The 14,592-nt window shown below is 38.4% G+C and overlaps 1 long non-coding RNA gene across 3 annotated transcripts in view; it reads left to right on the top strand.

The window, feature by feature from the left end:
• Nucleotides 1-14,592, top strand: part of LOC148051590 (uncharacterized) — a 134,996-nt gene that overhangs the window by 21,676 nt on the left and 98,728 nt on the right. The gene's annotated exons all lie outside the window — the stretch shown is intronic.

Below are 14,592 nucleotides of genomic sequence, written 5' to 3'. Positions count from 1 at the left end.
CTGGTTTTGACTATTATAAGCAACCGCTGATTTTCCCCAGGCCCTCAGGGCCTCCTGTTGTGGCTGAGGCAAATGTTGCTAATAAACGCCTCCTTCAAAGTGACTTTTCCAGCTGAATCGGAGGGATTCCAGTCACCCATTTGATGGAACTTTAACCAGAAACGTGTTGGACAAATTAAATATGGGTTAGCTTTTTGCTCTGGACTATATCAAGAGCCTATAAATGCAAAATGTTTGAGTCACAGAAGACCGTGCTCTGTAATTAACTATTGTAACTCTCCTCACAAATCAAAAGCAGCCTAACCTGTGGAGTTCAATATGTCAAGACACGGGCACTGAAATGGTTTAGAGAAGGAATAAGAGGAAAGAAGAATAGGAGGGAAAGGTAAACAAGGTTCTGCATATGTGTATATTACTGTTAACTAACATCAGGAGCCTTAAACTTCTCCCCTTGTTATGGACAAGAAAAGAGCTGAAGTGCTTTAATGTATGGACTCATATTTGAGTCCATATGTAGTTTATCCTACTGGGAAAAAAAGAAAAAGATATTCAGACTTATCCATTTGGAAAATAATGATGAGCTGGAAAGGTTTTTCAAATCAGATACACTGGTTTTTCTTTCCTTTGGGCTGCTCCTGGAATATTGATAATTTAGTTTAATATAGCTAGTCAGTGGGCTGTTTGACAAGTTGAAAGTGGCAAGTCCGATGTCAGCAGGTATGCCAGAGTAAAATAGGCAGAGGTTGACTCTGTTTTCGGATTTCAGTGTGGAAGGAAGGATTTTTTGGAGTGGACATCAGGTAGCTTTTTTTCTGTCTCTGGTCAGGAGTTCAGTGTTTCAAAACATGGGCTCTTAAGTAACGTAAAGAGAGAAAAAGGATTTGATGAACAAATACTGAGCCTTATATTTTAATCTAGACCAAAATATCATTTAAATCCAAGTACAATGAAATATTTGTAAACATGTTTATTGAAGAATTTCTGTCTTAAATTCCGTCTCAACATGAATTGTAAATGTGCTATAATTCTGCATCCCTCTCTTACCAACCGTCTTCTGGCAAGCATTTGATGTTCTTGATCTTAAGTTAATCTTAAATCATTAGTTATGACCAGGTTTCTTGGAAAACCTGTTAAAGTGCAGTTTTCAGTGATGCTCATACACATATATTTCATCAGTGATAAGTTTGAAAGAAGTAAGACTTAAATTTAAGCTGGTATGCTATGATACTGTTTGTGCAGAAAAAGCTATTAATCAAAGATGATACCTCTTTGCTTATCTGTCTTAATTTTCAAGTAAAAGTAGCTGACAAAATAGTAAGGAGAGAATGACAGAATAATTTGCTTTTTGCATAAATGTGTTTTGTAAGCTAACTTTGACTTCACTAGGATATCTATGACAATGTTGTATTGCATCCAGTAAGAAATGATGAGCTGCTTGATTACTTGCAGTTCATACATAGCTATAACTCTAAATGGAATAAATAGTCTCTGTCTCCTACTTTGCTGAGGTGCTTATATCAGATATTCCTCTGTGATTGCATAAGACCTTGTATAATGTGGTGGTTCATGACTGCAGCTCCAAAATGTAATTACCTTATCAAGAGCAATAATATCTTTACCATTCCTATTATGTGCTCTATTAGTCTTTAGACCTTCTCACTTCCTAAAGCGGAGAATGAAAAATAGAGTGGTATGTTGGTTTTTTGTGTGTGTGTTTTTTTTTTTTTTTAAATCTCTAGTCTTTCTCATATTACTTTTATTAACATTAGTCACGCAACTGTTAGGCTAAAGGGATCAGCTAGCTCTCTGGACTTTGTAAACTCAAACTGACCACAAGGATAGCAATCCAAAGCATTAGAGAGGAAGTCTTTGTTCTCAGAAATATGGAAGAATAACTTGATGTTCATGTCATCTTGCCCTTCCCATTTAAAGTGTATAGAGAGAGGGCAAGTGGAAGGCTCAGTAGGGAGATAAAGCTGAATAGCTTTCCCCTCCTTCTCAGTCTAAAACTGCTTTTTAGTACTTATGATACTTAGAACACCAGGATATTGGTAAAGGGCTTCGATATCTCTGGCCAGAAAATCATGGGCAGTAAATAGGAGTGTATGTGTGATGTGTGCAAGTGAATCTGGTATATATATACAGGGGCCAGGAGGATTCTCAAATGCCTTTGTTCTATTAGACAAAATTTACGTTTATAATACCACAGCTTTTCCATTTGGGAATACATCTAGGAGTGGTAAAAGTAAAACCAAGCTGGTTTTGCCTATGTTCTGTGGATTGCAAGGCAGGATTTCTGCTGAAAACACTCTGTTGTCAGCTCCCTTCCCTCATGGTTTTTAGACATTGTCTTTGTCAGCATTGGTATCTCCAGTGAACAGAGCTGGGAGAAAAAGCAGTTGAGGAAAGACAATTACTGTGGCAGACTTACCTGAATCTTTCTAAATCTTCGTGGAAAGAGGCTGGGACCTTGATGTGGATCGGGTATTGGACTGGTAGCTCTTGCAGGGCAGGGAGCAATCAAGTACTGTGTTCTTCCATCTGCTCTCTTCACATCGCAGGCTCACAGCTAATTAATCAGCTGTAATTTCCAGATGGCCTTCTATATCAGCCTAAGGCAATGCAAACTCCAGCAAGGAAGCATGATAGAGCTCCGTTATCAAAGTCTCTGATGAAAGAAACACAATATAGTGTTTCCTACTGTACTTAGAAAGCTGAAAAGCTAGGAGCTATAGCTCCAGAGAGAACGTGTTGTTCAAATGTGAGTAAACCAAGTCGTTCAGCAGTGATACTTGTCATGAAACACTGTTTTCTGCGATGTGCATACTTTCATAAATAAGCTCTTCTAAAGTACTCGTAACAAAGGAAAAGGGCCTTTCAATTTCATAATAATACTAGAAAACTTTTCCTCTTTTTTTTTTTCCCTGCACTGCGCTATACTAAGGATAATTTTGAAAGAGCAAGATACTCATAGTTTTCACATTACTTTGGTGACTGATTACTTTGGTTGGATCACAAGTGTGATAGGATGTTGTTAACAAGTAACAATGCTAAACCCTAACCTTTAGTACAGTTATAATTATTTGAAAACTGAACGTTAGCACCTATAAACTTTGGCTTCATTCAAGTATTTGAAGAGTATCTACTGCTGTAAGAAAAACTGTCAAATGTGGCACAGTACTGATGGATGGACATTGCAGATAAATTTGTTTTGATGCATATTGGCCAGAAACTAGAATTTGTTCATGGAAACAAAATCTTTTTGAACACTGTGTTGTATTTTACCGTAACTATTTCATTTGATACAACACATAGAAGGCATTAGTGTGAACAGTGTTTTATATTCAAGTTAATCTTTTTTTAGAACTATTGTAGTGCAGAGTGTCATAAGGCATCAAATTCCATGCCTCTCTTAGTGCAGATGAAAAAAAGGGTATTTTTTTATCAGAAACCTTTTAACAAGTCTTGTCCAAAAAAATGGTGCTAAATCCAGCTTTTATTAAACTCAGCACCGTGGAAAATTTAGGTGAGATGTAGCTGGGGATGTTTATTATGGGAATAAGGGTTTGTGTGAGTTTGTATCTGAAAATTAGATGTGGGGGATGCAAACTCCCACAGATATGAAATTGAACAGAATGTTTGCACAAGCTCTTGCAAAGGAAAACCAGCAACTCTGAACAGCTCTGTTGCATAGTCTGAATATTTCTATGATCTTCCTGTGTTTGCTGTTTTTTCATGCCATGACTGTTAGGGGCCTTCATTTGCCGCATAATATAGTTATGAGAAGACAGGAAACTAGAGGGGTTCTGGAAAGTAGCTTTTCCTTCAGCCGTGACCTCGTGAGTGATAATAAGTGCTTTAAGTTGAGTTTTATCTGGTTGGAAACCCACAACTCTTAAAAAGTCTTGATTTTCAGAGCAAAAGTACGCAGCAATTCTGAAAATTATTTTTCTTAAGGCATTTAAAGTAAGACGCCATAAAACTGAGCTTCTCTAAACCACTTTTAAACTTTTAGAACTGTAATGCTAAACAAGCATAGCAGCATGATTCAGGGAAGTGAGCATTTTAGCTTGCATAATATATAGTATTGAGTATGTGGTCTTTTTTTGATCCTTATGTAGTAACAAGGAGTTGCCACACAGTGTCAATAATCGGTGCACAGGTACCATACAGATAGCACTGATGTGGTGTAGATCCTTAAAGAAACATATTTGTGCTGATGCTTTAATTCTGACATAGTGGCAAATTTGGAAAAAAACAGGATGTGAAAAAAGTGAACTATATTCTTGTGTCGTAGATTTAATGTTAGAAAATCAGTGCATGACCAATAGATGATGTGAAAGTACAGAGTTGGTGGTGTAGTTTTATGACCTGTCACGATGTAGCAAAGAGTAACTGCCAGGGGACTGTGCATTGCCACTGTAAATCCTGCTTAGGAGAGTGCACTATATGGGATCCTAGGCATTACAGACCACCGAGTCCGACTTTCTTCCCTGGCAAGATGGGAGACTGTAATAAAAAAAAGAGATTTCTGGATGCATGGAAAGCAGTCTGTTTGGCTAAGGTTAGCATGGCATCTTTAAAGGGAAATCCTGACTTTTTAGTTTGTTGAAGTTCTCTGGGGTGTAAAAAAGCACATGGTTGAAGTGGATCTAGTGGACGTACTGGATTTTCATACAGGATTTTCAATAAGCTTTTGACCACCTTTCATACCAAAGTTTATTAAAAACACATAAGTCGTCATGTGATTGCTGAAAAAGTCCCCTTATAGACTGAAAGCTGTCAAAAGGGTAGAAAGCATAGGATTGGATTTAGTGATTACTTTGACCATTAAAAGCGCCAACAAAACACTTATTCCATGTCTTAATGGAGACTGTGCAGGAGAGGCTGGAACAGCGAGATTTTTCAAGTCTGCAGCGCTTAGGTTGCTTAGGTAGAAAAATGCCACGCTTGCATTGCAGAAATATGTAGGCAGAGTATTGCCAGCAGGTGAGGTCCCTGCTACTCAGCACTGTTGAGACACATCTGGAGTGCTGGGTCCCATTCTGGGCTCCCCAGTCCATGTCTCTACGTGGACTTACTAGAGCACGTCCAGTGAAAGGCTACAAAGATGTTTAAGGGACTGGAGCGTTTCTTATATGCAGAGAGGATGAGAGGGCTGCAACTGTTTAGCCTGGAGAAGAGAAGGATCCAGGGGTCTTACAAATCTGTATAAATACCTGATGGGAGGAAATAAATAAGATAGAGCCAGACTCTTCTCAGTAGTGCCTACTGACAGGACAAGAGGCAGTAGGCACAAATAAAGATGCACGAGATTCCATCTGAACACAAGAAAAACTTCTTTTAATGTGAGAGTGGGAAAACTCTGGAATAAGGTGCCTGGGGTGTTGTGGAGTCTCCCTCCTTAGAGATATTCAAAAGCCATCCGGACATGGTCCGGGGCAGCCTGCTCTAGGTGACCCTGCTTGAGCAGGGGGGTTGGACAGGATAATCTCAAGAGGCCCCTTCCAACCTCAGCCATTCTATATGATTCTGTGTGGGCCATAAAAACTGGCCAGGTTTACCTGCTCTCTTTTAGTGACTGTCTAGGTTAGCATACTGGACAGTATGGGCCCTTGGTTCTGAGTCAGTAGGGCAGTCCTTGTATCCTTCTGTAGATTCCATAGGTTGAAACCTGCTTTGTTTCTGCACTTTCTGCTGAATTTAAGTTCTGATCCATTTCTGCTGTTAAATATGTCTGGGCCACATAGAGCTTTGCTTGCTTTTGTCTTCTCCTGGACTCTGCTCGTCCGTAAGCCATTTTCTGCATCTGGCATAAATTGTCCTTTATGCTTACGAACTGTCATAACTATACGGCTTCTGAAGTAATGTAGTAGAGGGAGCTGAAACGTGGCCTGTGGCCACGAGCAACAGTGTCATGAAGGGTGTGAAGATTTATGTTTGTTTAATGTTGCTTAGTTTTTATCCAAGTCTAAGCTTTCTGCCCTTATGGAGCAGTAGACTTTGCCTAACTGGTACACCTTGGCTCACTTTAACTTAATCTTCCGTTTAGTAAGAATGACAAGTTTTGAAACGGCTCAGAACTAGACCCTTATCTGGTGAAGTCAGCTGACCTAGTTTAATTTCACAAATTAAACTGCCGAAGTAAACTGAACTACTTCATTTACACTAGGCCTATGTATCTTTCTATGTATCAATCTAATGATTGCTTCCTTTTAGGACAAGATGCCCAGAGTTAACTGGCTGGGCTACTCTACAAAACCATTTGATTTAATAGAGAAATTTACTTTTTCCTTTGTATTTTTGGTATATAGTTTCTGAAATAGCTGTCCATTTTGGAACTAAATAACATGTTTAATGAAGGCTTTTGAGGAAGAAAGGTTGGTTCCTTATGGTCTTGCAGCTGTCTAAGGAACTATTACAGATTATGAACTGTTTATGCATTTTGTGACAGCTGGCAACACTGCTCCTCAAAACCAACAATAATAACCAAATGCTGGTTTATGTAAATGAATGCATCCACGTATTTTGCTGTTGTGCTGGCCTGTCTCTGTTATTACTTGCTGTCCACCACAGTTGTTAGTAAGAACATAACAATGAATTCATGGAAATCTAATCTCTCTTTGCATACTAAAGAATATAAAGAAATGTATGTTCTTGGCAGATGATACTTATCTGACATGAGTTTCTTTCTTAAACATGTACTATTACTGTAGGCTCTGCTTGAAATGATGAGGACCTAAATGTTGAAATGAATTAGCAAGAAATTAGTCCCGTGATAAAAAATTTTGTATTCTTTTATAATTCTTGACAGACACCTAATAATTTTTACTTCCTTCCTTAAAACTTAATCTGCACTTAAATTATTTGTTAGATAAAAACTCAGTGTCAGAATGTGGGTAATTAAATGGAAGAATATTTCTGTTCATTTTGGGTTTATTAATGATGTTCTCTGGAGAGGGCCTCCCACATCAGACCTGACTGTGGGCAAGTCGCTTATTTGTTCTGGGCAAACGTTTATGTGTGAAATCCCAGTTTCCCTTGAATCAAAACCTGGTCTCAGATTTGCTAAGCATGAGATGCAAACTTGAATCTGTTATGTAGTTTATGGCTCTTCAAATCTCTCTTGCGTTTTCAAAAATGATGAAAGGTAACCAGGTGACATGTTAGCTGATGTAATTTTGTAACTATCAACACAGTGATGTTTTTTTTTGTGTGTGTGTGTTACACTACTGCTGTAAATGTTATTCTATCCAAAACCCTCAACTGTGTCTGGAAAAATTGATGCTAAAAAAAATAGTATGTTTTTCATGAGCATGCATGAGTATGCTAACACTACTGCTGTAAAACACAAACCTGCCCTTAGACCTAGTGTGGGTGAAGGTGTTTGATGTGGAAGTGGAATTTTTTGTTGGTCGTTTCCTCTGTCAGTAGAAAACGACAGAATCTGAATTTCTTTGTCTCCTTACTCTTTTTTCAGTAACTCTTAGTTCAGCATAACTGAGATAGGAAGATTATAAGTAGAGCAGTGGAACATACTGGACAGTGAGATTTTAATCTTGCTTATCCTAAAGAATCAAAACAAGAAAATAATGTACTGAATATATAATTATCCAGGATATTTGGTATGCATAATGAGAGAACATTAGTATTACTAATTATAAAATGTTGTAATACCTTTCTAAGCTCTTCATATATAGATGGATTTGATGTAATAAATGGCTAAGACTGCAAATTCTGGTTGATTGGACCTATAGAATTACTAAGGAAATATTTTAGGCCATGAAATGAAGAATAAACATGACAAAACCTGTGGTAAATAGTTAACTCTGATCTGTAGAAAAGGGTAGAAGAAAATGATGCCAGGCTTGTTCATGGATTTACCTATGGCACAATCAGTGGTGTGTTCACCTGTTTATTTCCAGGCCTCAGTGCTTAGCTGGAGTGAAAAAAATTAACTAGTAAACTGTGTACAAAGATTTTTTCAACCCATGTTTTTTTGCAAACCAGGGTCCTGCTGTTCACATATCATTTCAATTGCTATGTTCTCCCACAGATGGACCGTAAAGCTGTTCCGTACTTAGCCCTTATACCTAAGAATAACAAGAAAAAGAGATGATTTTGCTGTGCAGTACCATTCTGTTCCATTGAGTCTTAATACTTAAATAGGGTGCTTATTTGAGCCAAGTCTTTGTTAGTGGCTGTTGCAGCTGCCTCATAACTCAGCATGACTGAAGCTCTATCCAGAGTTAGCAGCATCTCTGATCAGTGTCCCTGCTCATCCCCTTTGACTCATCCAACTGCACTTGTCTGCTTGAGATCATGTCTGGTCTGGCTGCTGTGCCTCTGTCTTCTCCCGATTTCTCTTCTACCTCCCTATTTATTCCCTCAGCACATCTTACAAGCAGATCCTCTCCAATTCCCTCCTCCTTTTCTGTGGGAGTTTTGTGTCCCTGATTTCTTCCTCTTTTCCTTCTGCATCTTAACTTTGGATTATCTCTCAACAAGGACATTCAGTTGTCTCCTTTAGTCCAGACTGAAATCTTTGTCATTCTCCATTAGCTTCCATTCTTGAATGCTTTACCATCAACTTGGCTCAACAGCTCAGTTCTTCTCTTCTGCTGCAGGTACCGTGTGAGCCACACCGCTCTATCACTGCTCTGCTACTTCTACCAAACTGATTTCCCTGTAAAAGCATCTTTCCCTGTTACACGGATTTCCAAATAAGCATCTTGTGCCTTCTTTCAAGTTGTCCTTCATGTTTAGAAGGATCTCCCCGTGAGTTAGCAAAGCCACTTCAAAGCTGTTCTTCAGCCTCTGATAATTCTACTTTGTCATAAGGTCTACAGAAATATTGAAAGCAAGTATGTAGATGATGTGCTGAAATGATTGATCATACTGTTGACTAAGTTTCTTTTTTTTGTAGTATTATCTATTTGTCCTTATTTGGAGGCAGCAGCTGTATCTTTGTTTAACAACTGGAATCCCTGGTTTTGGACCATGTCCTAAGTAATACAAATAATTATTAATAATAAAAATGTTTTTTAATTATGATGTTGATTAAATGCAACAGGAGTTACAAATCCTAGGGTATCACATGAATTATATAAAATGGAGACACTTATTTTCACCCATGCCAAAACTCAGTACATGCTGAACTCTCTCTGTATTGCACATGACTTTAGGCTTTTATTTGTGTTAGTTCTTGTTGGATGCTCTCTGCTTTTCCTCCACCCTTATACTCTGTACAGTTGGGGGATACTCTCTGGGGGTCACAGTGTATTGCTTTCAGGTTCTTTACTAATGGCTTTCACTTGCCTTTCATGGTGTTTTAATTCATTGGCTTAAATCTACCTCTGTTTTTCCTTAAGCCTCTTAAAGAAATATCTGTACTAGTCGTCTTGTTAAATTTGCAAGCCAGTTGGAGAATGAACTTTGCCAGATCTTCCTAGCTGATTTATAGAACTGAAATCTCCCCATCCTCCAGGGCATGCACTCTGATTTTTATGTATAATAACCTTATTTACATTGTTCTTACTTACTTCTGGCCAAGGAATCCTCTTATTCTCCCAAATGGAGTACTATGAGTGCTGGAGCAGAGTGTATCTTTTTTAGTTGGCTGGCCTTTTCGAGATCTAGGAGTTCCTAATCACAAGGGTTTTCTGAATGATTAACAAACAACACATCTGTCCTTTGGACTCCTTTGACTGACAAAGAGCTGCTCTACTAAATGCATCTGGGTTTCCTCCATCTGGACAGGATTATTCCTGTTGAGGTTTCTGTATTTTTCTCATCTACTTCACTTCAGCAAAAGTGGAATGTGAAAGGAAGTGAAATTTGGACTAAATTTACGTTAGCCTAACAGCTCTGTTGTTACAAATGACATAATAAAGAGCAGTATCCTTCAAGGAGGAAGAGTAAGTTTTGATCCAGAAACCCGGGCTATTGAAGACAGGCACAGCAGTGGTACTTAAGGGAGAGGCTGAAACTGTAACTAAATGAAAAAAACATTTTACGAGTAAATCCAGTGTGGTGGACTACTGGGTTCCTACTACATAACCCTTAACACAAGGTGTAGGCTCTTCTCAGCTTCTTTGTAGGCCTCAAATGTCTTTAAACCCCCTTTGTGCCATTCTCTCTTTTGTAAAGGGGTAATGATAATAAAATTACTTTATTCCAGAAGCAAAGATCTGCTCCCAAAATCCCAGAAAACCTATTTTATGTAGGAAAATTTAGCTTTTGGCAATGTATCTACCTCTGACAGCAGCAGAAAAAGGGGAAAAAGAAGAAATAGAGTAAAAGGAAGTGTTGTCAAGGTGAAGAGCAATGGAAGAAGATGCAGATGCTGACTGTGGAGAGCTAAGAGGCCAAGTTCCATGTTAGCGGTTATTTTCACTGGTTAAGAAATGCGATGTGCAGTGTTGCTACCACTTATGTTGCTGTAGAATGCTGAGGTTCCAGCTGAAACCTGTGTATGTTAAGCACTATACCAGTACTAGGGATGAGAGGAAACAGAAACGGTGTCCTACACCAAATCCCACAACAGATCAGCCTCGTGTGGAAACTGAGCTGGTCGCCAGTCAGGAGCATGTAATGCGTGTCAGGCTATTATACTTAATGAAGACGAAGTAGCATGAAGATTGACAGACTTCACAAATCGCAGCATAGTGTCACAGAGAAATAAACTCTGCCTTCAATCTACTTGCTCCAGTAAGAGAAAAGGCATGTGAGTAGATGCCATCAGGTGGTTCTTGAGTGACTCAACTCCAGGACCTAAGAGGGCATCTCAAGGGAAGGATAAATCTCTAAATAACCCTTTTTTTCCCCCCTAAGCATCTGCTACTCAGCTAGCTGGACCTTTGGTCTGACCTGAGATGATTTTCTTATGTGTTGAGCAGCAATAGATAGTAGGAAAGCAGCAGGGATGAAACAATTAATGAGGCTTCCCATCCTAAATTTTTGGCATTCCTTTTTATGGGTAACAAGAGCACTGTGCGATACAACTGATGAAGGATACATCATGCATGTATACTCATAGGACTGAATGTTAGCGACTGAAATGTTGATAAAATAATCCTGGAATGTAATGTCAGAAACAGTGGAAAAGCTGGGGTCTCGTATCACTGCCGCAGAATGCTGCAGAATACAATTATTTCAAACAATGATGTGATTTTTTTTCTTTCCATGAAAAATTATACAATGACAATGAATAAAATTAAAACCATTGACATGTAAGTGGAAAACTATAACAAACCTTTCTGTGCTGGGGTGTAGATGATTAAAGGAAAAAGGTAGCTAGAAAGTGACATTAAAACTGCACCTGGCATTAGATGCAAAGATGGTCTAAAATAATATGGAATACTTTACACTTTCCAAGTTTCCCTTGCTCTAGTGCAATCCTTTTATAGAAATAATACTCATCAGCTATGTATGTTTACAAAGAAGAGCGTATATTCTATTCTTGAAATCCAAAAACTCCATTAACACATCTTGCATCCATGTACCTGTAGACCTTGAAAGCTGAATTCCTGAAATCAAGCCCTGGCTAACCAGAAACGCTGGGCTAGCGCTCAAAGCCTGAGCCCTGTCATACCACATCATCTGGTACAGATGGGAAAAGTAGCTGAGATGCAAATTCACTAATTAGAATAGCTAATTGTGCTATGTTTATGAGAAAGTCAAACCAAGAAACCAAAGTTAAATAAATTAATTCATTCCATCCTCTACACCTTGCCCAACCTTCTATATCATTTGATCTTCTAACTTGCTTTTGAGAAATTTTAGACAATTCTTCTAATTCTTTTCAGTCTGCTAATTTCTAGCTTTTCAGCAAAGGGCAAGGACTTTTGTCTCCTTTTCAAAGCAGAACCAAAAATTGTAACGGTTGTGTGCTTCCAAAGCTGTTTCCCCGACAGATATACTCTCACATGGAATAAGAAGTCATCTTTCATTCTTATTACATTGTCAGCTAATGACACCAAGACAGTTTAGGAGAACCAGGTATATGGTGTCCTTACAAATTTACTAGAGGCAAGATGTACTTTAATCTGTATATCATCAATGATCTCTGAAAATTCAATTGCAAAAATTCTCTAATGCATATAACAAGTAATAGCAGGGAAGGCTGAATTTTGTGTAGAATGTAATGAAGAGGTCACAAGCCTTGACACTGAAAAAGCCAAATAGAAGACTATCTGCTGGCAAATATTAAAAAAGATCAAATGTTTGGTCCACGTAAACATTCACAAATCTAGTCTAGCTTTCCACCATTTGCAAGGACCATTCACCTTTACTGGTTGCAAGTTAATTGCTGTTTTATCGTGATGATTAGCATAATCATGCATCTAGCCCTAAAATTCATGAATAATAGCAGAAAGCTTATTTGCAACTGGCAACAGGCATTTTGAGCTAAGCCTGAGGCTTTTTGGACTTACTCAGCAAACAACACGGGAAATCTTGCATTTCAACAGTTACGGCTCTGGATGCTCTTGGCTGTAGGATATGAAGGGTGCCCAGTGATTGGTCAGATTTATACAGAATACAGCAATGCCTACCTCAAAGCCAGCTGACGGGTGAAGCGAAGGATGCGATAGAGTACTTTGTGGTGTGCTGCACTGGGGTCACAGATACAGTAATTCCAATGTTATTTTTTGTGCGGAAATACAGAAAGTAGATTATTGCTAGAGCATAGATCAAAGCCCATGTGAACTTACATCTGATCAAATAAAAGGACGGTATGATTCTATGTTTTATGCTTCAGGGGTTTTATCTTATTATATGAATTTTTCACAACCTATCAGGGACAGTATCAGTCCTGTCCAGTTTTTGAGAACTGTTCTGTTTCTCCCCTTGTAAAGGAGAAGAGTGAAAAATATGGTCTTTGGTCTTCATATTGCAATTCTCATATTAGCATCCTCAATAATTTTATGGCAAGAGTTTTAAAGAGTCACTTGAGATAGCATATACTGTTTGCTCTTTAGTCAAGTATTCTGCCTTTACTGGTAAAAGGATACCCTGATGTTGTTTTATTGATCTTCTTCCTTGCATTTGGTTAGGTGGTTAACCTGTGTACTTTGTTGTTGAACATCTGGGGCAGCGTTTACGATGAGAAAGCCATAAATTTTTACTTTTTATTAGCTGCCTCTTTTACAAACAGATTCTCATCTGAAGATCTAACCTGCTTAGGTCAGAGACACATAAATATTTTGGTAAGATTTGCTATCTTGCATTACTCCCCGGTTTTCAGTCCCCCTCCTCTCCCCTCAAAATATTTGAGCCGTTCCAAACTTCCATCCTCCTTTATTGTATGGTCCCCACTGGGCCCCACTGTAATTTGCTTACAGGGCATGGACTTCCCCTCTCCGTTTTTTTCTGTTAGTATGTGCTATGCTATCTGGAACAGAACCTACTACACAAGGTACTGTGTTACCACAAACTCCTAAACCATATGCTAAAGAATGCATTTTGGTTGCTTAATAAAGAATGCAAATTTGGCATCACAAATATTGATCATTCAGTCAGGCCTAGCTCCCTGCCAGCCCTGAAGAGTATGGCATAATACTTCATGCAAGCAATTCTTTCATTGAGCCAGAAAATACAACAGACTTTTAATGGAAACGCAAATCAATGTTTATCATATTTCAGACTAAAACAGGTAAGAACTCTAAATTCTTAAACCAATAAAATTACAGAAGAAATCAGTGTGTTCTTCACAGCTGCTTCACTGGCAGCCCACGCTGCTTGCTTGCTTTCAAGATTGAGTAACTTTTCTTCAGCCAACAACTCCCATGTTTCTTACAGCCATTCTCATGCTATTAATCTACTCTAACAGGAGCCAAAACAAACATCTTTACTCCCCTAGAGGTATTGGACCAATATGTCCCATCTGGCCTTTTTCTTCGTACAGAATTCCCAAGGTAGTATCATGCTAAACCTGATTGTGGGATGGAGGTATCATTCTTTCTAAGTGCACATCAGTACCAAAAGCACGCCCTCCTTCCATTATCTTACTGTGTATGTTGTGATAACATCATTTTCAAATTTTAAATGTCTATATCATATTTTAAAAATGTGTTTTTTATCTAGTCTAAGTAGTAGACAGTGTCCTGAAAATTTATAGAAGGCCCATAATTTACTTCATACCTGGTTGAGATTACCAGATGGTGCAAAGTGAAAGTTAAAAATATGAATAGAGATTTCTAATGTTTCTATTGGTGTGTCTAGTGAAGCTATGTAACATGAAGCGTACAATCAAAAAAGATCTCTTATGTCAAAAGTACTACATTAGTAGTCCCATGTGCATTAATTCAGAGAATAAGAATGTCTGAAATGTATTGTATCCCTGCAATCCAGCCTGAGAATCGTTTCATTAATGAAAAAGGAATCACAATTTTCTCCACTCTGTAATCCACTGAGGGTAATATTGGAAGTGTAAGTTGCACGCCCCAGCAAAAAGGCCATTTTGTTGTCATAGCCAGGTGAAAAACAAAGATTGAAAAGCTATATGAAAAACTGGAGTCCAAGTTCTGATCTGTTGTGGCTAGGTATGGAGCCATTGACTCTACTCCAGGACTTACTAGTTTACATTCACCG

Source organism: Nipponia nippon, unplaced genomic scaffold, assembly GCF_047370975.1.
Source record: "Nipponia nippon isolate SJK-2023a ecotype South Korea unplaced genomic scaffold, ASM4737097v1 scaffold_6, whole genome shotgun sequence".
Lineage (NCBI taxonomy): Eukaryota > Metazoa > Chordata > Aves > Pelecaniformes > Threskiornithidae > Nipponia > Nipponia nippon.
Note: the sequence above shows the minus strand (reverse complement) of the source record. Positions and strands in the feature narration are given on the sequence as shown.